The sequence below is a fragment of the Dendrobates tinctorius genome, unplaced genomic scaffold, assembly GCF_039654945.1.
Source record: "Dendrobates tinctorius isolate UK_male_01 unplaced genomic scaffold, ASM3965494v1 ptg000161l, whole genome shotgun sequence".
Lineage (NCBI taxonomy): Eukaryota > Metazoa > Chordata > Amphibia > Anura > Dendrobatidae > Dendrobates > Dendrobates tinctorius.
This window is the reverse complement of record NW_027361828.1, coordinates 9,326,915-9,350,114: the sequence shown is the minus strand read 5'-3', so window position 1 is coordinate 9,350,114 and position 23,200 is coordinate 9,326,915. Positions and strand designations below refer to the sequence as shown.

The window sequence follows — 23,200 nt, the reverse complement described above, 5'->3', positions numbered from 1 at the left end:
ACAAAAAGCAAAACTCATTATATAGGGTCATTACAGAGTGATCGATTTCAAATGTTCATTTCTGTTAATGTTGATGATTATGGCTTACAGCCAATGAAAACCCAAAAGTCATTATCTCAGAAAATTAGAATACTTTATAACCAGGGCTGTGGAGTCGGTAAGCCAAACTTCCGACTCCGACTCCTCAATTTCCCTTACACCGACTCCGACTCCAACTCCGACACATATTGCTTATATTTAAGTGAAAAATTTATTGTAGTACAATGTGAACCTCAGACATTTAATCATTTTTATGATCCAATAATCAAGATATTTAGATAGAACAGAATATATATTGGTGTACTACCCGGTTTTCATTCTTTTTGGTACGGATACGATATGGATAGACAGATATGGATAAATGGATAGATAGAGCAGATTTCTAATCTGCTTTTGCTATTGAAAACATTATCTATGAGCTCAAAAACCTTTCAGGTGATGCAGTTTTTTTAAAAAGATGATCAGCTTTTGCAGCTGCAAAACGTATCCTCAAAAAACACAGGAAAAACACTGTGTGTGACTGTAGCCTTAGATCAGGAATATAACAGCCATTTATAGGACATTTCATAACTTTCCCAAACTCCTATGAAAAAATATTCAGCACATCCTGCATTGAACTACTGTACCCAATTTATTATATATTTTAGGAGTCGGAGTCGGTCCATTTTATACCAACTCCGACTCCACCAAAATGAGCACCGACTCCGACTCCACAGCCCTGTTTATAACACGTTTGAAAAAATGATTTTAAAATATGAAATTTCCTCCAGACTCTGGGACCTTGATTTACAAATGAAATGCAACATTTACTTTCATCTGAACACAACACCTTGGACCACTGAGCAACAGTCCAGTTCTTTTTTTCCTTGGGCCAGGTAAGACACTTCTAGCATTGTCTATTGGTCATGAGGGGCTTGACACAAGGAATGCGACACTTGTATCCTATGTCCTGGGCTCATACAGACGGACTCACCTGGGAGGGCAATTAGATTGTTGGGGTTAAGTGTACATTTGATCTCACCTAAAGCCATACATGGTCAGGCCTACACAGTGGTATTGCAATGTTTGGAGTGAGGTCCCAATATTCCCATAATATGATAAAACTGGAGCTACATAATGACTTGGGCAGCGAGGTCATGTGCTTAAATATTGATTTGGCAGTTGCTAAAAATTCAAGTCATATAGCAAACTCTAGGGTAGTGCAATCAGAAACGTCTCAAAAAATAAAAATACAACCAGTTCTAGTGTTTTTGTGACTTGGCTGATTTAGACGCAGTACTGTAGGGGGGCGTTGCAATGCAAACCTCATTCAACTGAATTAGTGATTTTTGATCACGACTTGTGTCACATCAGAAAATCGCCGTGAAGCCCCAGTCTAATACGAATTGAACCGACGTCTGATATGCACCCCAGGAAGAGCTCATAGCGTATTGGAAAGCATCCCGCACCATAGACATGGCAGCCTGCTACGGAGGCATGTGGCTCCCAGGCAGTATGTACAAAGCAAGTGGTGATGTGATCAGGATCCAACGACAGCTCAGTTAGAATCTGGTTTTATTTTACCAAATAAAAGTTCCGTCATTGTGGGTGGATCAAACCCTGGCAAATGAAGACAGACCCAACAATAGGAAAACCGTACTGTCGCCAAGGTACCAGCACCTAATGTGAGACACATGTCTAGAGCTCAGAGGTCAGACAGGGGGACAAGGACAACCTGCGCCCCAGCAGTAACCCTATCCTGTCCTAGAGATGCTCATGAGAAGAAATGCTTTGCGCTTACCAGACGAGCCGCTCACAAACACAGGGAAAGACCTGAGATGAGTCTCCAGTAACAGGAGCCCCAGCAGCCGAGACGCTCACCAACATTACTCCAGGGAGAATATGAAGCAGTTTCCTGCCTGATGCAACAATACACATCTGTCTGGTGAGGAGACGACATTCGTTCATGTGGTCATCCTGCCCCAAGAGGGGTCCCATCTCACCACTAACAGTCACCAGTGAGTAACTCAGCCTAAGGGCACAAGGCTCTGCCATGCCAGCCATCTGACTCCACACAGTGTTATTTAGCCAGTGGTGACCAGACAGGGAGACAACACAGAAATATGGAGTCACACGTCGGTGCTAGGACAGCTGCCCCAGAAGTGCCCACACACCCTGGCATCCTCACCAGCATGTATAACAATTGCCTAAAAGTGACCTGAAAGATTTCCTATAACCGCAGTAGTAACCCAAGAACCCTGGGGGACGAATACCAGAAGTATATCCTAAAAATTAACATTCATCAGCCGGGTCCTTGTATCTGTCCACAGCCGGGGCTGAAAATAAGCTAGAGGCCATATAAGCACATCCTTGGCCAAGTAATAGGGGGGGGTCCGTCTAGGTATGGTCCACGGCCTGTCTCAGCACTGGGCACATGATGTATCACGGAGGCACCAGTCAACAATCCCCAATACTCAGGCTCCTGAGGGGAGCGTCATTTGTCACACGTCTCTTATGCCCCTCTGACACCAGACAGGAGGGGGGTCTCCTGTGTACAGCCCCATTACCAACAAAGGGGGGGTCCTGGGTAGTACCCCACCAATAAACTGGGGGTGGGGGATCCCATGTGGTACCCCACCAATAAACTGGGGAGTGGGGGATCCCATGTGATTGCCCACCACCAATAACCTGGGAGGTGGGGGGATCCCATGTGATTGCCCACCACCAATAAACTGGGGGGCTCCCACGTGGTAGCCCATCGCCAATAAACGGGGGGGGTGGGGGGATCCCATGCGGTAGCCCACCACCAAGAAGTGAGAGTGTATCCCTTGTAGAGCACAACCAGAAGCAATATACAGGGGTCTCACCTTTGTGGTACAACACCAGTAACAATAATGGCCAACAGTTATAACGAGGGGGCTTCTCCCATGTAGCCCACCACCAATAAGTGTAGGTTAAGGGGGTCTCCAATGTAATCCACCACCCCCATCAGTTAGGGGAGGTGGGGTCTCATGTACCCGGCCACTGCACAGGAGGGAGGGTCTCCATGTAGCCCACCACCATCTCCAGTAATGGGGGGGAGGGGGTCTCCTGAGTAGTCCGCCAGAAGTTAGAGGGGGTCTCCCACGTCCCCCGCCGATACACAGGACCCGTGCCCACCCGGCGCCCCCTCCTCCCACGTCCCCCGCCGATACACAGGACCCGTGCCCACCCGGCGCCCCCTCCTCCCACGTCCCCCGCCGATACACAGGACCCGTGCCCACCCGGCGCCCCCTCCTCCCACGTCCCCCGCCGATACACAGGACCCGTGCCCACCCGGCGCCCCCTCCTCCCACGTCCCCCGCCGATACACAGGACCCGTGCCCACCCGGCGCCCCCTCCTCCCACGTCCCCCGCCGATACACAGGACCCGTGCCCACCCGGCGCCCCCTCCTCCCACGTCCCCCGCCGATACACAGGACCCGTGCCCACCCGGCGCCCCCTCCTCCCACGTCCCCCGCCGATACACAGGACCCGTGCCCACCCGGCGCCCCCTCCTCCCACGTCCCCCGCCGATACACAGGACCCGTGCCCACCCGGCGCCCCCTCCTCCCACGTCCCCCGCCGATACACAGGACCCGTGCCCACCCGGCGCCCCCTCCTGGTTCCACAGCGCCGCGGGAACAGCAGCAGTAGCGGCCGCCATTGTCCCGCTACTTGTGGTAACTTCTCCCAGCGTGAGGCGGCAGGACGCGGAGTGCAGGGGCCGCTCACACAAGGCTTCTGTGCGGCGGCGGCGCCATCATGCCTCCAGGATCCCGAGCACAAGTTGCACTATCCCGGGGCCGCTCTGCTGCTCCACAACTGCCGGCACGTCCGCCCGGTGCACAAGGCCGAGAAGACCGGGACACCGCCAAGTAACTTTTACGGCCCCGCCCGCCGAGTGTCGGAGCGGCGTCCTGCCCGGCGCACAAGAAACTACTTATAAAGTGGCGTCCGGCGGCGCCCGCACCTACCTGCAGCGAGTCCTACACGGGGATCGGCGAGGAAGGACGCGGGGCGGCTCGCACGCCTCCAGCAGCCCGGGATGTGCGGCTCCCTCCTCCTCTCTCCCCGGCTGCCTGGATTGATCTGGTCTCACTGGCGTCAGGGAGTCGGAGCCGCCCCACTGCCAATACACAACACACCCCGGCCAGGGAGCGTCTGCAAAGCACAACCCCAGCACACGGCGCGCAGCTGCCCGCTCAGCCGCCCAGGGGCCAGTCCTGAGGAGAGGGGGAGGGGAGAGACGCTGCCAGTAACGCCACAGGCCCCGCCAGGCTCTCACACTCCGGCCCTTTCTGGTGTCGTTTGGGCCACATAAGTTCACACTGGGCGTTATTCATGTTTTTGTGCAACTTTTCATCTGCGTTTCACAGAACCAACCAAGTCTGTGAGATTTCAGAAATCTCATGCACTTTTTTTTGTCTTCAGGATTTTGCTTGTTTTTTTGCACAATGAAGCCTGTCACTTTTCAGCATTTTTACAGCATATTTCGCCCATTCTAAGGATTGGGTGCTGAAAAAACGTAGGGATCAGGTTTTGCTGTGTTTTTTTGTACCAAAACCTGATTGTATAGAGCAGGACTTTTTCCTCAACACTAAGCTTTATCAGCATGCACAAGAGACAAATCTAGCCTGGCAAAACCGCAGCAAAAAATGCCGCAAAAACAGGAAAGAAAATAACTAAAACATGCTTTTTTTGCGGCTTCTTTCCTGCCAAGAGATCAGGTTTTGCTGCAGAAAAACCACCTAGTGTGAACTTCCCCAAAGTCACCTAACCCATCGCTCTTATTTGGGAGCAGTAACCCCCATCCCCGTGGTAAGTATGCACGCCCGTTTCCACTTCAAAGCAAGTTGTAATTAAAAGAATCTGTGAAAATGTCAGGTGCCCCCAGAACAGTGTTCAAGGCAAGAAACAAGCGAGACAAAGGGCTCAAAATGCTGCAAACTCCATAAAGTGAGGGAGACGAGCCCCGTTTAGGTTTAGTTCCCACGATTACCTTTTGCTGAGTGTTTGATGCTGAAGAATTTCTGCTGAACAAACACCACAGCATCTTACAGATCCAGATCTCTAGAAATCTCATGCCCATGGTGGGCCTGTAAACTCATGGTTTGCGCATGTTCATTCTGTAAGCTCAAGTTGCTCCTGTAAGTCCATTTTGGTCATGTACTCAAATGATGCCCCTGTATGCCCATGGTGGGCCTGTAAACTAATGCTCCCTTTCCTGTATGCCCATGGTGGTTCTGGAAAACTATGCCTACTGTGATCGTCGTTCTAGTGAGGGGAGATTTTGTGAACTATTTATATTTTTGCAAACTTGGTGCCATTTTCCTCCAGGTAAGGCCTGTTTCACACATCAGTTTTTTTGGTCAGTCAAAATCCGCTAAAATGGCGGATAACGGATCCGTTCCTGTACTGACCACAACGTTTGGCACCGGACCGTTATTTTAACGGATTCGTCAAATGAGGAATTTTAAAGGAACCGCTGCCAGAGAGATTTGCGGCTGAGTGAAGTCTTTCGGGCATGTGCAGTGACAAATGTGGATCCGGCCGGCGGACGTCTAAATTTTGACGGATCCGCAAAAAAACGGATCCAACGGATGGCCATCCGTCAAGATGGGCCGGTAATGCAACTCAATGGGGGGGGAAAAAAAAAAAAAAAAAAAAACAGATCCACCAAGAAAATTGGCGGATCCGTTTTTTTTTGCAAAACAGCGGATTTTGACTGATGGACACAAACAGATGTGTGAAACAGGCCTATGGGAAATGTAGGATAACTTTTTCCTAGTAATAATTAGAAGCCCAAATCTTACCACCATTGTAGCAACTTTAGGCTAAACAGAATCGGTCAGGAGGATCATCTCTCCTAAGCAGTCTATATGGACACGCAGGTTATAGGAAGCTGAATAAAATGATATTTTATTCCAGAGAAATCCATGATTTTCTTATACAGGTGCTTCTCACAAAATTAGAACATCAAAAAGTTAATTACAGTTCTTCAATACAAAAAGTGAAACTCCAGTATTACAGACAGTGATCTATTTCAAGTGTTTATTTCTGTTAATGTTGGAGGAAGGTCTGCCTCACTCAAGCTTCCCCCAGGCAGAAGGCGAAGGTCTGCCTCACTAAAGCCTCCCCCCCAGAACACAGGATGTAGCCTTTCTAGTTCTGAACCCGGCACACAGGTACCCGCAGTCTCATCGTCCCCTTTACATAATCACAGCGCTCTGCAGTGAGAGCAGAGAGCGGCCATTGCACATCACACTGGTAACTCCCCTTCATGTAAAATAAGCTCTGGAGGCAGAGTTGTCTTCCAGGCAGCATCTTCCCCAGAGCCTGGAAGAGATCATTTTATATAAAGTGATAAAAGAGGACTTAAAAAGGCATCTGATATGAGAGACACACGTATCACTCTCCTCAGCACCTGTATGCCCATAGTAATAGCTCAGATTGGTCAGATGTGGAGACAGATTCCCTTTATTCTTCAATTTGGTTCAGTTTGTATTTGGGATAAGAAAATAGCCAAAAAAACTAAAGTGCAAAATTTGTCTCTATTTGTATGAAGAATAAGCATGACCGGACGCTGCTAGTCACTTAGGGGCATAAAAGATCAGTCAGGTAGAAAGCCAAAAAATCAAGACACTGGGATTTCCCAATTTCGGTGATGTTGAAATAGAACGTTAACAAAAATATGTTTGTCTTTGTGGAAAACTGTCCACACAATATTCGCCTGTGCGCTACTTCCCATTGGCTTATTCATGGGAAAAAACCTCAGCGTCTGCTAGTTTTGTCACATTTGCAGACCACAATCGAGCATATATAGGGTGCAGCTCCTCCACCCATCCACTACATAGACGAGCACACAGAGCCAAAATGGTCTGATTAATTAAGGTGACCATAGGAATATAGCCTCAGGCCGTATTCACAAATCCTCGTTTTGTGGTCCTTATTAGGACAGCGATGCCTGAACTGACGCAAACTCCGCAGCCACATATTGTGTGCTCGGGTCCTGCTGCCGATCTGTGCCCTTCAGTCCAAGGACGGACCTTGAAATACAGATATGTGGCCTAAGGGCTTATTCAGATGAATGTATCTTATATCCATGTGCTGTGTGTATGAAGAACGGACACATCCCGGCCTCCTGTAGTGACGTTTCATCACTTGTCGTTGATATTTGACAGATTTAAAAAAGTAAAATTATAAATCTGTGAGAATCTCATGTAGCTCAAACAGTGCCCACAGTGGTAGACTGGGCAAGAAGAGGACAAGAGACACGAAACAGCAGAGGATGCCGGAAGGCAGCAAAACCAGTATTAAAACAGTCCAAGATGAGAGCATCATGGCTTTTATTCATTGCAACTTTGTAGGATTTTTCTTTTATTTTAGGACTAATGCGTAGTGAAATTTTCAAGCCATGTTGACTTTATTACAGATTTTCACTTCCCCCATTGAATATATGGAAGTTCTGCAAAGTGCAATTTCTTCACAACTAGAGATGGGCAAACCCGTGGATGTTTCGGGTTCAGACGAATACTGTAAAAGTTAATTTCGGGTACTAGAATGGTACCCAACCTCAAAGTCAGACCCCATTCAAATGAATTGGGGGCCCTGAACATCTTGTGTTTCCCACGCTGTGATCTGAGTGACAAGGTGAGAAGCACCGGCACTGATCAGCAGTAAAGTTTTTTAACTGCTGGTCAGAGCGCAATGGTTACCATGCTGTCATCTGTATGATGTGAGAAAGTTCTCACAAAGCGAGAGGTGACTTTAGTGAAGTGACCGGAGTTCTTCAGCAGTGAACTCCGCTGACCTCTCATGTCAGCGCTACACACTGCAGGAGCGCTCTCATGACTCCTGTCTCGGTGTGTTCTGGCTGGCTTGCTGAGCGGTCGCATTATGCCAGCGATCAACCAACCACCCAGATGTAGCAGAGCTGGACTTTGTGGGACATATATGGATTATCTCATCGGACAGGTGAGGAATACGGTGTATTTTTATTTATAATTTTTAAAAATAAAGGGGTAAAAGAGGGTGGGGAGTTTTATTCCAAATAAAAGGACTTTGTTCTTGACGTGTCTTTATTACAATCTTATAAATCCTACCAAAGGATTGAATAGACACTAGAGTGTTCAATAGAATATTTTTTTATTAATGCATTGATATAAAGCTGCATATTAGCAGAAAGGGTAAATATACATATAGAGGGTACCAAATCCAACACAGGGATTACGTATAGGAAGTAGGTCTGATAATAAAATGGTCTTATCCCAAAGAAATATAATAGTACAATGTTGATATAGCAGAGGGTTAAGTTATAAATATTATATTACAAAATAAGTCCATGTGGATTAATTAAATAAATTATATACAAGCACCCCAGAAGATATTTCACAATAAATAAACAAACAGGGAGAGATTACTATGTTACCAAGTATGAACACCCAGAAGCTCCAACGTATGTTTCGCCAGGTGGCTTTCTCAAGGACTATGAGGAAAGGGGAAGAAAGGAAGTATAGATATTAATGCAGCCAATAGCAAAGAATTGCCAAAATGAGGCTAGAGTATAGGTAAGTGTCTCATAGGATGGTGTAAACATGTGCAAATGGGGACATTCCTCATTGGTAAAAGGGGTTAAATGAGAACGTGTTTAATTATTGTGAAAGAGCTATACATTCTAGCATGGAGCGCACACTAAGAGGACAATATCCTGAAGTTGAAGTGATGTGTGCAAGCACGTGACCTAGAGTGGGAGAAAAGTGTGCTCCAGCTTGGACCGCATGCCCAATCAGCAGCAAAACCCGGAAATGACGCACGGCCCACAGAGCAAACTGCTGAAAGCATCACAACAGGTGACAAAGTATGGCATTCCGCTCCAAGATGGAACACACAATATAAGGTAAGGATGTGCTGTAATAATGAGGCCCAACAATACTATTACTTCCATAAAAGTCTAGATCAAAATCACTCTGTGCAACAATGTAAATAAGGGAAAAAAGAAAAAAAAAAAAAAAAAAAAAAAAACACATTAAAGAGTGTTACAAAGAATGTCACAATAAGCATGATCTCCAGGGATGATAAACATTGATGTGAATTAAAACGATAGGTGAATGAACACACGTGTGAGTTAAAAGGTGACACTTAAAAATTATTTGTACAAATTCCTGGGACCAATGAGGAGATCACATAGAAGACACTGATATAAAATTCTCTATGAATTGGGATGAGGGGATACAGCATAAGCTAAGAAAAAACACAAGTTAAAAATATTAATAAGGACATTAAAATTATATTCATGACCTAGAAAAAGGAATTAAAAGTTATCCATTTGTTGAGGTCATTTGGTGTCAAGTATTTAATCTAAAAATCTACTTCGTTTCAATGTACAGTCATCTTTTTGTGACCTGAAGCGCACTTCGGTTATGCAGCAGGACAGTGATCCAAAACACACTAAGTCCACCTCTGAATGGTTTAAAGCGAACCCGTCACCAGGTTTGGCCGATATAAGATACGGCCACCGCCTCTCAGGGCTTATCTGCAGCATTCTATAATGTTGTAGAGAAGCCCCAGACCCGACCTGAAAGATGAGAAAAATAAGTTTTATTATACTCACCTGCGGGGCAGTCCGATCCAATGGGTGTCGCAGGTCTGGGTCTGGCACCTCCCTGCTGCTTGCTTCATGGCTCCCTGGCATCATGCTCCTGCGCAGGCGTACTTCTCTGCCTTGTTGACGGCAGAGCAAAGTACTGCAGTGCGCAGGTGCCGGGAATGGTCAAAGAGGCCTAGCGCCTGCACACTGCTGGAATTTGCTCTGCCCTCAGTGCATATAAGTACGCCTGCGCAGGAGCGCGATGCCAGGGAGCCTGTGAAGCAAGCAGGAGGGCGGCGATCATAAGAAGATGGGAGGCGCCGGACCCAGACCTGCGACACCCATCAGACCAGACTGCCCTCCAGTTGAGTATAATAAAACTAATTTTTCTCATCTTTCAGGTCGGATCGGGGGTTTACCTACAGCATTATAGAATGCTGTAGATAAGCCCTGAAAGGCAGTGGCCGCATCTTATATAGGCCAAACATGGTGACATTTAAGACTTTGGAGTAGCCTAGTCAAAGTCAGGACCTTAATCCAATTGAAAGGCTGTGGAATGACCTTAAAAAGGCTGTTCATACTTGGAAACCCTCCAATGTGGCTGAATTACAACAATTCTGCAAAGATGAGTGGGCCAAAATCCCTCCAGAGCGTTGTGAAAGACTCATTGCCAGTTATCGCCAATGCATGATTGCTGTTGTTTCTGCTAAGGGTGGCCCAATCAATTATAAGGTTTAGGGGGCAATCACTTTCACACAGGGCCCTGTAGGTTTGGATTTCATTTTTCCTTAATAAAGACCTTCATTTGAAACATTAGTGACTGAGCCAATTTTGACCTTAACCCCTTTGACATCTGACGTACAATCCCATCCATGGTACCCAGGCCTGTATGACCGAGGACGGGATAGTAAGTCAGCGCGATCAGTGGCGCTTACGGGGGGAGCGCCGCTGATCGCGGCTGGGTGTCAGCTGATCACAGCTGACAACCCCGCACATTAACCCCCGGTACTTTGCGATCAAACGTGATCGCAAGTGTACCGGGGGCACAGGGAAGAATCACGCAGGGATCCAGTATGGCCACAGGGTCCTGCAGGGAGGCGGCTTTGTCAGTGCCTGCTGAGAGCAGGCACTGAAACAGCGATCTGACAGGAACTGAGGAGATGGATCTGACAGTGCACTGCAAAGTGTTAGATCAGCGATCTGACACTACACAGTGATGTCCACATCTGGGACAATAAAATAAAGAAAAAAAAAAATCCCAAATAAACCCACAATAAAAGTACACGTTTAAGCAAAAAAACTGCTTTATCATACCCCCCGAACAAAAAGTGCAATAACGCACGATCAAAAAGACAGATATAAATAACCATGGTACCACTGAAAACGTCATCTTGTTCAGCAAAAGACGAGCTGCTATACAGCGTCATCAGCAAAAAAATTAAAACGTTACAGCTCACAGAATAAAGCGATGCAAAAATTTTATATAAAATTGTCTTTATTGCATAAAAGCTTCAAAACATAAAAAAAGAGAAAAATGAGGCATTGCTGTAACCGTACTGACCCGAAGAATAAAACCGCTTTATCAATATTACCACACGCGGAACGGTGTACACGCACTCACCCCCCCGCCCCCCAAAAAAAAAAAGAAATTCATGCTGGTTTTTGTTCATTCTGCGTCCCAAAAATTGGAATAAAAAGCAATCAAAAAATGTCATGTGTCCGAAAATGGTACCAATAAACTCGTCCCGCAAAAAATAAGACCTCACATGACTGTGGGTCAAAATACGGAAGAATTATAGCTCTCAAAATGTGGTCGAAAAAAAGAGTTTAGTAAAAATTAGAAATCGCTGGTCAACCCTTATAACTTCCTAACAAAATAAAAAAAAATTTTGGTTCCAAAATTGTGCTAATGTACAGTAGACATGTGGGAAATGTTACGTATTAAGTTTTGTGTGCCATATCTCTGTGATTTAAGGGCATAAAAATTCAGAGTTGGTAAATTGCGAAATTTTCAACATTTGCCAAATTGCCTTTTATTTTCACAAATAAACGCAAATTACATGAAGTACAATATGTCACGAGAAAACACTGTCAGAATCACCACTATCCATGGAAGCATTCCAGAGTTATTACCTCATAAAGGGACAGTGGTCAGAATTGTAAAAATAGGCCTGGTCATTAACGTGCAAACCACCCTTGGAGGTAAAGGGGTTAATGTCCAAGCCAAATTTTACAATTCTAGTGTCACTTTATGTAGTAATAATTCTGGAACGCTTCAACGCATCCCACTTACTCTGATTACATTTTTTCATGACATATCTTACTTAATGATAGTGGTAAAATTTCTTCGATATTACTTGCCTTTTTTTTTTTTTTCATAAATAAAGAGATTTGGCAAAACTTAATTTTTGTGCTCTTAGAGCATTATGTCACACAAAATAGTTAATAAACAACATTTCCCACATGTCTACTTTACATCAGCACAATTTTGTAACTTTTTTATTAGGAAGTTAGAAGGGTTAAGAGTTGATGAGCAAGTTCTCATTTTTCCAAAAAAATTTACAAAACTTTTTTTTTTTTTTTTTTTTTTTTTTTAAAAAGGGACCACATCACATTTGAAGTGACTTTAGGACGCCTATATGACAAATACCCAAAAATTAAGCCATTCTAAAAACAGCACTCCTTAATTTGCTCGAAACCACATTCAAGATGTATATTAACCCTTCTGGTGCTTCACATGAACTAAAGCAATCTGGAAGAAAAAAAACGAATTACTTACCGGTAATACTCTTTTGTAGAGCCACGACAGCACCCACTGAGAGAGGGGATCCGCCCCCAGGAACAGGAAACCTACAGAGAGATAGAAGTGGCGGTCCCCCTCGCTCCCTCAGTTGGATTACAGAGAACAAGAGGAACAGCCACACATGCTTTAGTCAATTTGCTCAGTAAGCGATTCTAGCATATATTTATATACAGCTTCTATCCTTCACCCCCCAGAGTGAACCACATGTACATATATCAAGGGAGGGAAGTGAGCGGGTGCTGTCGTGGCTCTACAAAAGAGTATTACCGGTAAATAATCCGTTTTTTTCTCTTCGCCACGACAGCACCCACTGAGAGATTTTCAGAGATAATCACCTGGGAGGGCCCACAGTGTTAAGGACAGATCTACCAAAGGCCAGTCATCGGAAGACGACAAATGTAGCCTGTAGTGATTATAAAAGGCAGAAGGAGAAGACCAGGTTGCGGCCTTACCTGCTTTGCTCAACAGTTACTCTTACCCACCTCTAGGGAAACAGACCAATATTAGCTCAATTAGGACTTCCGTCCTTTTGGCCCAGGAAGAAGATATGGCTCCTGCAGAATGTGCCCTCACGCCCTGTGGCGGGCCTTCTCCTTTTTTTGCCGAATATGCCAATGCGTTTCTGATCCACACTTCTTGTTACCCTGGAAAGAGACAAAAAGAGCCCTGCTCTGCCTCCAGGGCCTAGAGTTATCTATATAGACTAAGATGGCCCCCTTTACGTCTAGGCCATGCTATCTTTCCTTCTCTGGTGTTGCCGGGCTATCATAAAAAAAGAGGGAAGGTAGATTTTTTGGATCTATGGAATTTAGCAGCCTTCTTAGGGAGGTAGGACGGTCCGTCTTTGACACTATTCTGCCCTGAAATATTGTCAGGATGGAGGATCTATTGACAGGGTCTGGAGATCATGCATCCTCCTTGCCGATACTAGAGCTGCCAATATGGCGGCTTTCAATGAAACGCACTTTATTGAGGTCAAGTGTATGGGCCCCAATGGTCCCTGTGTGAAAGCATCTAGGACTAAGCTAAGGTCCCCAAGGCGGTCCTTGAAGAATGTGAACCGGGTTTGCTTGCTGGCAAGCAAAGATCGAGCTACCCCTTTGTTGCCCACACGTTATAATTATAGTTGGCCTCCAGAGCCGAAACTCGGAATTTTTGGGGCGTTACCTGCAAGTCCGAACTCACGCCCCTCCTGCCGGAACTCTAATATGGCAAGGAAAAAGACCCTCCCCGGAAAGGTCTGCTGAATGGAAAGTTTAAAGTTTTTCCTCCAAGAGGGTGCCAAATAAGTCATCTGCTTAGCTTTAGTAACTGTCCCTCAAATTACATGCCGTGAGGCGTAGACCTTTGACCTGAGGGTGTAACAGGGTCTTTGTGAGCGCAGGTCCCGATCCAGAGGGAGAACCCATGACATGACTCTCAGCCATGAAACCCACGGCTTTTTAGCCCCACCGGCTATTAAGATGACTCTCGCTCCTTATTACCTCATCATCCTGGTAACAGCTGGCGACCATAACATCGGAGGGTCTGGTGAACCATCCAAGGGATTAGAAGGGCGTCGAGTACATGCCCTGTACAGTGGAGCGAACCTTTCGACCTGTCTATTGTAGCGAACAGATCTATCTTCGGCATGCCCCATATAGCCGCTATCATCTTGAAGATGCCCCGGCTGAGCACCCATTCCTCTTGATGCCGGGTAGGGTGGCTGAGGAGGTGTGCTCCGGAATTGTCCAGTCCACTGACATGGAGAGCACCAGGAACAGGCTCTGAAGTTATTACCCTGATAAAAACGGGTCAATAGGAACAACAGGTATGTTTTGGCTCTCTGCAGGATTCTCTCTGCGGTAGATATCAGAGTTCTTGACCGTATTCCTCCTCATACTATGAAGGTACCATATCATACCATGAAGCATCCTGAAGTGATATGAGGTCCTATGAAGTACCATGAGGTACCATGAAGTACTCTGAAGCACCATTAAGTACCATGAAGTACCATGAAGTACCATGAAGTACCATGAAGTACCATGAAGCACTATGAAGTACCATGAGGCACTATGAAGTACCATGAAGTACCATGAAGTACCATGAAGCACTATGAAGTACCATGAAGTACCATGAAGCACTATGAAGTACCATGAAGCACTATGAAGTACCAAGTACCGTGAAGTACCATGAAGTACTCTGAAGCAATGTGGAGTACCTTGAGGTACCATGAAGTACTATGAAGCACTATGAAGTACCATGAAGCACTATGAAGTACCATGAATTACCATGAAGCACTATGAAGTACCCTGAAGTACTTTGAAGCAATGTGGAGTACCTTGAGGTACCATGAAGTACTCTGAAGCACTGTGAAGTACCATTAAGTACCATGAAGTACTAATAAGCATTATGAAGCCCTATGAAGTACCATGAAGCACTATGAAGTACTGTGAAGGTACTATAAAGTACCATGACTCTGAAGCAATGTGGAGTACCTTGAGGTACCATGAAGTACTATGAAGCACTATGAAGTACCATGAAGCACTATGAAGTACCATGAATTACCATGAAGCACTATGAAGTACCCTGAAGTACTTTGAAGCAATGTGGAGTACCTTGAGGTACCATGAAGTACTAATAAGCATTATGAAGCCCTATGAAGTACCATGAATTACCATGAAGCACTATGAAGTACCCTGAAGTACTTTGAAGCACTGTGAAGTACCATTAAGTACCATGAAGTACTAATAAGCATTATGAAGCCCTATGAAGTACCATGAAGCACTATGAAGTACTGTGAAGGTACTATAAAGTACCATGAAGTAATATGAAGCACTATGAAGTACTATGATGCAATCTGAAGTACTATGGAGCAATACTAAGTATGAGGCAGTACTATGAAGTACCATGAAGCAATATATATTATGAACCACAAAGGATGCACAATGCAGCACTATTCAGTACTATTATGCCATCTGAAGTACTATGATGCAATACTAAATATGATGAAGTACTATGAAGTACCCTGGCATACCATGCAGCAATATTATGCGCTATGACATACTATGATGTACTATGGCGCAACAAGAAGTACCACAAGGTACTATGACACACCTATGACCTATCATGAAGTACCATGAAGCAGTCTGATGAGCTATGGCACACTATGATGCATTATGATGCAACTAGAAGTACTATGAAGTACTGCAACATATCACGAAGTACCACAAAGCAAATATGACGTACCATGAATTATATCATTGGCTGTGTGTGCATCACTATTTGCGCTCTTATTTTTTTCTTTTTTTTTTTTTTTTTTTGATTCATCTTTGGCGCATGTTTGCAGCGGGCCGTAATATTTGGTAATTTATACAGTGGTGTCCACCTCTCACTGCATATCTTTCGTACTATGAAGCACCATGCAGTACCCTGAAGTACTATGAATTACCATGAAGTATTCTATGATGCAGTACGATTCATAGAGCCGCTATGACGTAATACGATACATCCAGACTCTATTATACCATATGATATACATAGGCCCCATGGGGTACACACAGACTTACGGCCCCGCTTGAAGGTGCTAAACAAGAGACCAGGCCCACAGTTACACTCAAGGGGGCACCTCTCAGAGTTCCAGATAACCCCCACTCTGAATGGTACATCTCAATTGTCAGAGTGACCTCCCCCGAAGGAGCCAATTAACGAGCTGCAGCTGGCAATCTTCACGGAGACAATGCGCTGCTGAAGTCCCCCTAAGGCTCTCAGCACATGAAATTGTGTGTGCCTCTTGGACTGCTACCAGTATGCTGCTGTTTACCAGTATCTATGACTGGTATTCCATTCTGGTACTTGCCTGGCTTCCAGCTACTTAGCTGCTGCCATCTAACGAGAGCAGTCAGACTGGAAAGGCTGCCGACCCTTCCTTTTTTTTTTTTTTTGGAGAGCAGGAGGAAGAATGAGCAAACTCCTGCACACTGCTTCATTAACCCCTGCCGGGTGCTGTAACCCCCAATTGCAAGCCGAGGGTCTAGCTATACTGAGCCTCCCCTCCAGGGAAGCAGGGTGAGGTTAGTGCACTTTTTTTTTTCTCCTTTTCACACATCAACCAGACTAGGGATCATCAGCTGTAGGGATCATCAGCTGGTCTCTCTCCCACTCTGGTAATTGCCCGGCCTTCATTTGCTCAGCAGCCACCTAAAGAGAGCAGCCCCGCGTCTCCTTGATGATTAACACATGGTACCGGCTGTGGAAACTCAGCCTAAGATGTGGTCTGCTTCACCGTGTACCACCTCTTTCCGTGGAATCATTCTGTCTACCACTTTTATCCGTGGCTATACAAGGCCTTCAAGTGCCTGCAGACCCTCTGCGCAAATGCGCGCCTGTTACATTCCCGCCATATCGTGCTGCATCCGTGAGCGACGATGGCCTCACCTGGCCCCTGCCTCACTCTGTTATTATCAGCCGAGGGGGGAGTCAATCTGCCTCGGCTCTCCTCTGAGACTCAGGCCCACCATGCCAAGCCCCCGGCTGCTGGCCTTCTGCGCCTCTCATACGCGCCATGTCGGCCTCTCCCGGTCTACGCTGTTGGACTGGAGCTAGTTCTACTCCAGCCATATGCTGCATCACCATGCCAAGCCCCCGGCTGCTGGCCTTCTGCGCCTCTCATACGTGCCAGGTCGGCCTCTCCAGGTCTACGCTGTCAGACCGGAGCCAGTTCTACTCCAGCCATATGCTGCATCACCATGCCAAGCCCCCGGCTGCTGGCCTTCTGCGCCGTGCTGCGCCTCTCATACGCGCCAGGTCGGCCTCTCCAGGTCTACGCTGTCAGACCGGAGCCAGTTCTACTCCAGCCATATGCTGCATCACCAGGCCAAGCCCCCGGCTGCTGGCCTTTTGCGCCGTGCTGCTGTCGGACCGGACCATACCACTGACCATCGCCAGGAATCAGGTATGGAATCAGCGTTCAGCCTCTTACCGCAATCCGCATCATACCTGGGGATGCTGGTCTTTTGTTTTCATCTCAAGCACCTGTGGCACACCTTGCGTCCTGCACAAGCTCAGGGCATCATTCTCCACCCTGGCCTTGCTATCCCCAGTCTTCCTTTTGGGGCGGGGGGTCTTCATCCAGGTTCCCCGGACCCCTGACGCTGTGCCGCGCTTCGTAATACGCAATCCCCTCCTAGGGATTTCCCAGGTGCTCCTCCACTGCACCTCCTGGTGAGCCAGGCACTCCTTGCCACGGCCTCACCCGCATTACCAGCAGAGGGGGGATTCCTATTTCGGATCTGCCCGTCGCTGCTTCCAGCTCTGGGGCCCCCCGTTGCTCATATAATGCCGCGGGCGGCTACCAGGCCAGGAATCCTCTTCTCTGTGGGTTCCTTCCTAGGAACAGGATACCAACTGAGGGAGCGAGGGGGACCGCCCCTTCTATCTCTCTGTAGGTTTCCTGTTCCTGGGGGCGGATCCCCTCCCTCAGTGGGTGCTGTCGTGGCGAAGAGAAAAATTAACAACTTTCACAAAAATTTTACTTTGTTATTTTCACAAGGGTAACAGGATAAAACGGACCCCAAAATTTCTCCCGAGTATGCCGAAACCCCATATGTAGGGGAAATCCACTGTCTGGGCGCACGGCAGGTTTCGGAAGGGAAGAAGCGCCTTTTGACTTTTTGAAAAATTAGCTGGTATAATTCGTGGACACTATGTTGCATTTGGAGAGCCCCTGATGTGACTAAATAGTAGAAACCCCTCACAAGCGACCCCATTTAAGACTAGAACCTTCAAGGAACTTATCTAGATGTGTGGTGAGCACCTTAATCCCCAGGTGCTTCACAAAAAAAAAAAAAAAAAAAAAAAAAAGATAAAAATTAAAATCACATTTTACCCAAATTTTGTTGTGCAATTTCTCCCGAGTACGTCAATACCCCATACATGGAGAAGAAAAAAAAAAAAACTGTTTGGGCACACAGCAGGGCTCGGAAAGTGGAGTGACATTCTGGAAAAAAAACTGATGGAATGGCCTGCGGTCATCATGACGTGTTTGGAAAGTCCCTGATGTGCCTAAATAATGAAAAACACCTACAAGTTACCCCATTTTGGAAACTACACCCCTCAAGGATTTCATTCAGGGGGTATAGTATTTTGAACCCACAGGTACTAGTCAAATTTTGATAACATTAGGCCTCCAATGAACATTTCCATATTTTTTCCCAAAAATTGTTTTCGCCCCAAAGTTTTAATTTTTACAATGCATAATAGGAGGAAATGGACTCCATATTTCATTGCGCAATTTGTCCTGAATGCAACTATATCCCATGTGTGATCAAAAACTTCTGCTTGGGCACAAGGCACGGCTAGGAAAGTTAAGAGCGCTATTTGCCTGGGCTAGATTGTGACTGCTATGTCACATTTAAAGAACCCCCGACATGTGAAAACAGCAGAACCCCCCCCCCCCACAGCTGACTACATTTTGGAAATTAGACTCCTCACGGAAGTTATCTATGGGTGTAGTGAGTATTTTGAACCCAAAAGTGTCTCACAGATTTTTATAACACTGAAACAAGGAAATGACATTTTAGTGGTAAAAATGTAAATTTTGTATTTGCTTCAGATTTCAGATACACAAGGGTTAATAGGTGAAACTAAACCTAACAATTTATTGCACAGTTTCTCCCCAACGTGGTGCTGTCTCATGTTGTCAGAAATTACTGGTAGGTCACACGTCAGGGCTGAGAAGAAAGGAGCGCCATTTGGTTTTTAGAACACAGATTTTGCTAGAATAGGTTGCGGGCGACTAGTTGCGGGGTCTAGTTTCACCTGTTAACCCTTGTGTACCTGACAAATTTGCAGCAAATTCAAAAATCTCAATGTTATGAAATTCTGTGAGGCACCTATGGGTTCAAAATACTCACTACACCCATAGATAGACCCCTAAAGGATTTAGTTTCCAAAATGTGGTCACTTATGGGGGTTTTCTGCTGTTTTCACATATCAGGGGCTCTTGAAATGCGACATAGCAATCACAGTCTATCCCAGGCAAATAGCACTTTTTCCATTCTTAGCCTTGCCATGTACCCAAGCAGAACTTTTCGACCATACATGGGGTATAGTTGCATTTGGAAGAAATTGTGCAACGAATTATGGGGTCCATTTTCTCCTATTATCTATTGCGAACATTAAAAATTTGGGGCTAAGATAACATTTTCATGAAACAAATTAAAATGTCCAATATCACGACGTAATGTTATCAAGTTCCTTGTAGTACCTGTGGGTTCAAAATGCTCACTATGCCCCTGTATAAAAACCTTGAGGGGTGTAGCTTCCAAAATGTGGTCATTTGTGAAGAGTTTTCACAGTTTAGGCACATCAGGTGCTCTCTAAAAACGACATGACACCCGCAAATCATTCCAAAGTCTGCGTTCCAAAACGTCACTCCTTCCCTTCTGAGCCGTGCACCCATTCAGTGGTTTTCCTCCACATATCAGGTATTGGCATACTCAGGAGAAACTGAACAACAAATGTTTGGGTCCATTTTCCCCTGTTACCCTTGTGAAAATAATAAATTTGGAGCTAAAAGTACATTTTTATGTGCAAAATGTGATTAAAGCATAGAGCTGTGAAAACAAACTTCTGTGAAGCACCTGGGTGTTCCAAAAATTTTGGCCTGGTCATTAAGGTTGAAATTGGCTCAGTCACTGAGAGGTTAAAGGGTTGCAAACAGTCATTAGCATAATGGCGTGATTATGTTGCAGTTGTGTGAACTTAGATTTAAAAAAACAATAGATACTAGCAAACACAAAAAGTACTACAAAAGATACTACAGTTTGAAAGGAGAGAAGATTATTAAAACAACTGTACATACTGTATATCAGTAATGTGACATGATTTCTGTCTTCAGATTTAAACTTGCAGGAACCCGTGTATTGAGCAGGTAAATCCAATAAGCTTTTCTGTCGCGTAACATCTCCCTGTCTCCACGTTGTGTATGTTTAGAAACATGTTCAATCGCATGAACCGCACAATGTGTGGTTTGCCCATTATGTGCGCTGATGAAATGGCTTGAGTTGTTAAGATATATTTCGGTTACTTGGCTGTACGATATCATAAATGTTCCCTTATTCTTTTTAATTTTCTGTTCGTCAAGACTATTTAAGATTGCAGACTCGACTTTCCATAATGTACACTACACATTCAGAGTTGCAATTGAGAAAATCTTTAATTTTAAAAAACTTAGTGACATCAGAACAGGAAAAAGTCGGGGAGTTTGTACATGTTTTGCATGGGGACTGTCCACATTTGAAATAACTGCTTATGGATAACCAGTGATCAGATCAAGATTTGATATTGAGAAAATACAAGCTGATAATTAGATTTTTTGCAATCATGAGATTCTCTCTGGATTTTGTATTTGCCATGTTTGAGGCACGTTTTAGGGTTCATTTATGATAACTTCTTTTGTTTAATTGATGTTTGATTGTACTTACTGATTATATAGTGATAGGTCATTACAGTTCCTTTTGGCTTTAATCTCATCAACAGGGATGGATTTAACCCCTTCACCCCGAAGCCTGTTTTCACCTTCCTAACCAGGCCAATATTTTACAATTTTGACCACTGTCAGTTTATGAGGTCATAACTCTGGAACATTTCAATGGATCCCATTGATTGAGATTTGTTTTTATGAAAAAAAAAAAAAAAATTATATATTTTAGCAGTACAAATTCTTTGATATAACTTATTTGTGAGAACAAAAATCAGAAATTTAGGGAACATTTAGAATATTTTGCAATTTTCAAACTTTGATTTAAAGGTATAAAAATTAAGTCATGTCACACAAAATAGTTAGCTAACACTTCCCACATCTACTTTTCAGCAACAACTTTTGAAACAATTTTTTTTGTTAGGAAGTTAGAAGGGTTAAAAAGTTGATCAGCGATCATTTTTACAACAAAATTTACAAAACCATTTAGGGACCACATCACATTTGAAGTGACTTTGATGTGCCTGTATGACAGATAAAATCCCAAAGTGGCACCCCTCAAGGTACTAAAAACCACATTCAAAAAGTTTATGAACCCTTCAGGTGCTTCACAGGAATTAATGGAATGTGGAAGCAAAAAGTAAACTTTTTTTTTTTTTTTTTTTCTCTTCTCCACAAAAATTTTCTTTAGACCTAATTTTTTTTTTTTTTTTTTACTTTCGCAAGGGTAACAGGAGAAAATGGACCATATACAGTGTGTCCGTAAAGTCATGGTGCACTTTTGACTAGTCACTGGAAAGGAACAAAAAAACAATAGAAATGTGAAATCTCCAAATGAAAGAAAAACTCTCCCAGTTTCATACCTATTCAGTGCAGTTCAATGTGGGCTCCATTTGTTGCCCTACACACATCCAAACGATTGTCATGTCGGACGCTGTTCACACCACAGCGTCCGGCAGGCAGAGGTAGTTCCACCTCCAGCCACTATAGCCTCAGTGGCGCCGGCTTGATCTTCAGGCTCTCAGGGGTTAATCCTGCTGGAGACCAGGTTGGATGGTTAGTCACGCCCTCGGTCTTTAAATAGTCATGCTGGCCTATGGGCGTCGCCGATTATAGCTTGTGTTTCATACCAAGTGGTTCCGGTCTGGAGTGGAGGTGTTGCAGAGAGAGAGATTCGTATCTGGTGGCGTATGATCCGTTGTTATCCTTTCTCCTTCCCATATTTGTGTTTAGTTGTGCCCTGCTCACATTACTGTATATTCCTGTGTGTGCGGCGCAGTGCAGTTTAAGTTCTCCTTCTCTGTCTCTGTCAATTTGTGTGGGGGCTTTGGTGGTGTGACTCCTTACTGGGTGGAGGGTGGAGGGTTAAGTGCAGGGCTGAGCAGGAGACAAGGAGAGGTTGGAGGCTCAGGGATTTGCACCATCAGCAAAAACCCTGGGTTGAGGGTCAGACAGGGTTTCCCCTAGTTATAGGGACATCACAAGGGCCCCGGGTATTACAGCCTTAGTGGATCTAAGCCCCCATGACATTATAATCGGCCCACATTTTTTCAGGAGTCCATGGATCCATTAGATTCCATAACCCGCCAGTTGGCGGCGCTGTCCATACAGGTCTCCGAGTTGAAAGGGGCAGTTCAGCAGCAGGGCCTGGTAGTAGCGAAGGTGCAAACGGCATCTGCAGGTATCGGTGCAGAGCCAAAGTTTCCGCTGCCAGAACGATTTTCAGGGGATCGCAGGAAAATTTGTCGTATTTCGGGAGGCCTGCAAGTTATACTTCCGCATGCGGCCAATCTCCTCAGGTAATGAGGCCCAGCGGGTAGGGCTGGTGTTGTCATTACTGAGTGGTGACCCCCAAGCATGGGCATTTTCCTTACCAGCTGACTCTGCTACATTTCATTCTGTTGATAATGTTTTTTCTGCCCTCGGGCTCATTTACGATGATCCTGACCGACTGGCTCTAGCGGAATCTAAAATCCGCGCCCTCCGCCAGGGGGAGCGCTTGGCAGAGGACTATTCGGAATTTCGCCGCTGGGCCGTAGACACACAGTGGAATGACCCAGCACTGCGGAGCCAGTTTATTCATGGGTTATCAGGGAGAGTTAAACAAGCCCTCCTGATGTATGAGACTCCGGCATCGTTGGAGTCTGCCATGAGTTTGGTGATACGTATTGATCGCTGTTTTCGTCAGGCGGCACAGGAGACGCTACCTCTGGGGGAAAGCAGAGGTGCAAGTGTGGTTAAAGTAGATGAGTTCCCTGAACCTATGCAGATTGCTGGCGTGGCACAGGTTAAGCGTCACGCTCCGGAATTC

The 23,200-nt window shown here is 45.4% G+C and overlaps 1 protein-coding gene across 4 annotated transcripts in view; it reads right to left on the bottom strand.

Moving 5' to 3' along the window:
• The window catches only part of SMAD1 (SMAD family member 1), a 100,351-nt gene that overhangs the window by 60,320 nt on the left and 16,831 nt on the right, over window positions 1-23,200 (bottom strand). The window contains exon 1 of one of the 4 annotated variants that reach the window (XM_073549803.1): window positions 4,014-4,305. The exons of 1 other annotated variant lie outside the window; for it this stretch is intronic. The gene's annotated coding sequence lies outside the window, so the exon portion shown is untranslated. Of the gene's footprint in view, window positions 1-3,771; window positions 3,914-4,013; window positions 4,306-23,200 lie in introns of those variants that run through there. 2 more of the 4 variants (XM_073549800.1, XM_073549801.1) reach the window with 2 other exon arrangements.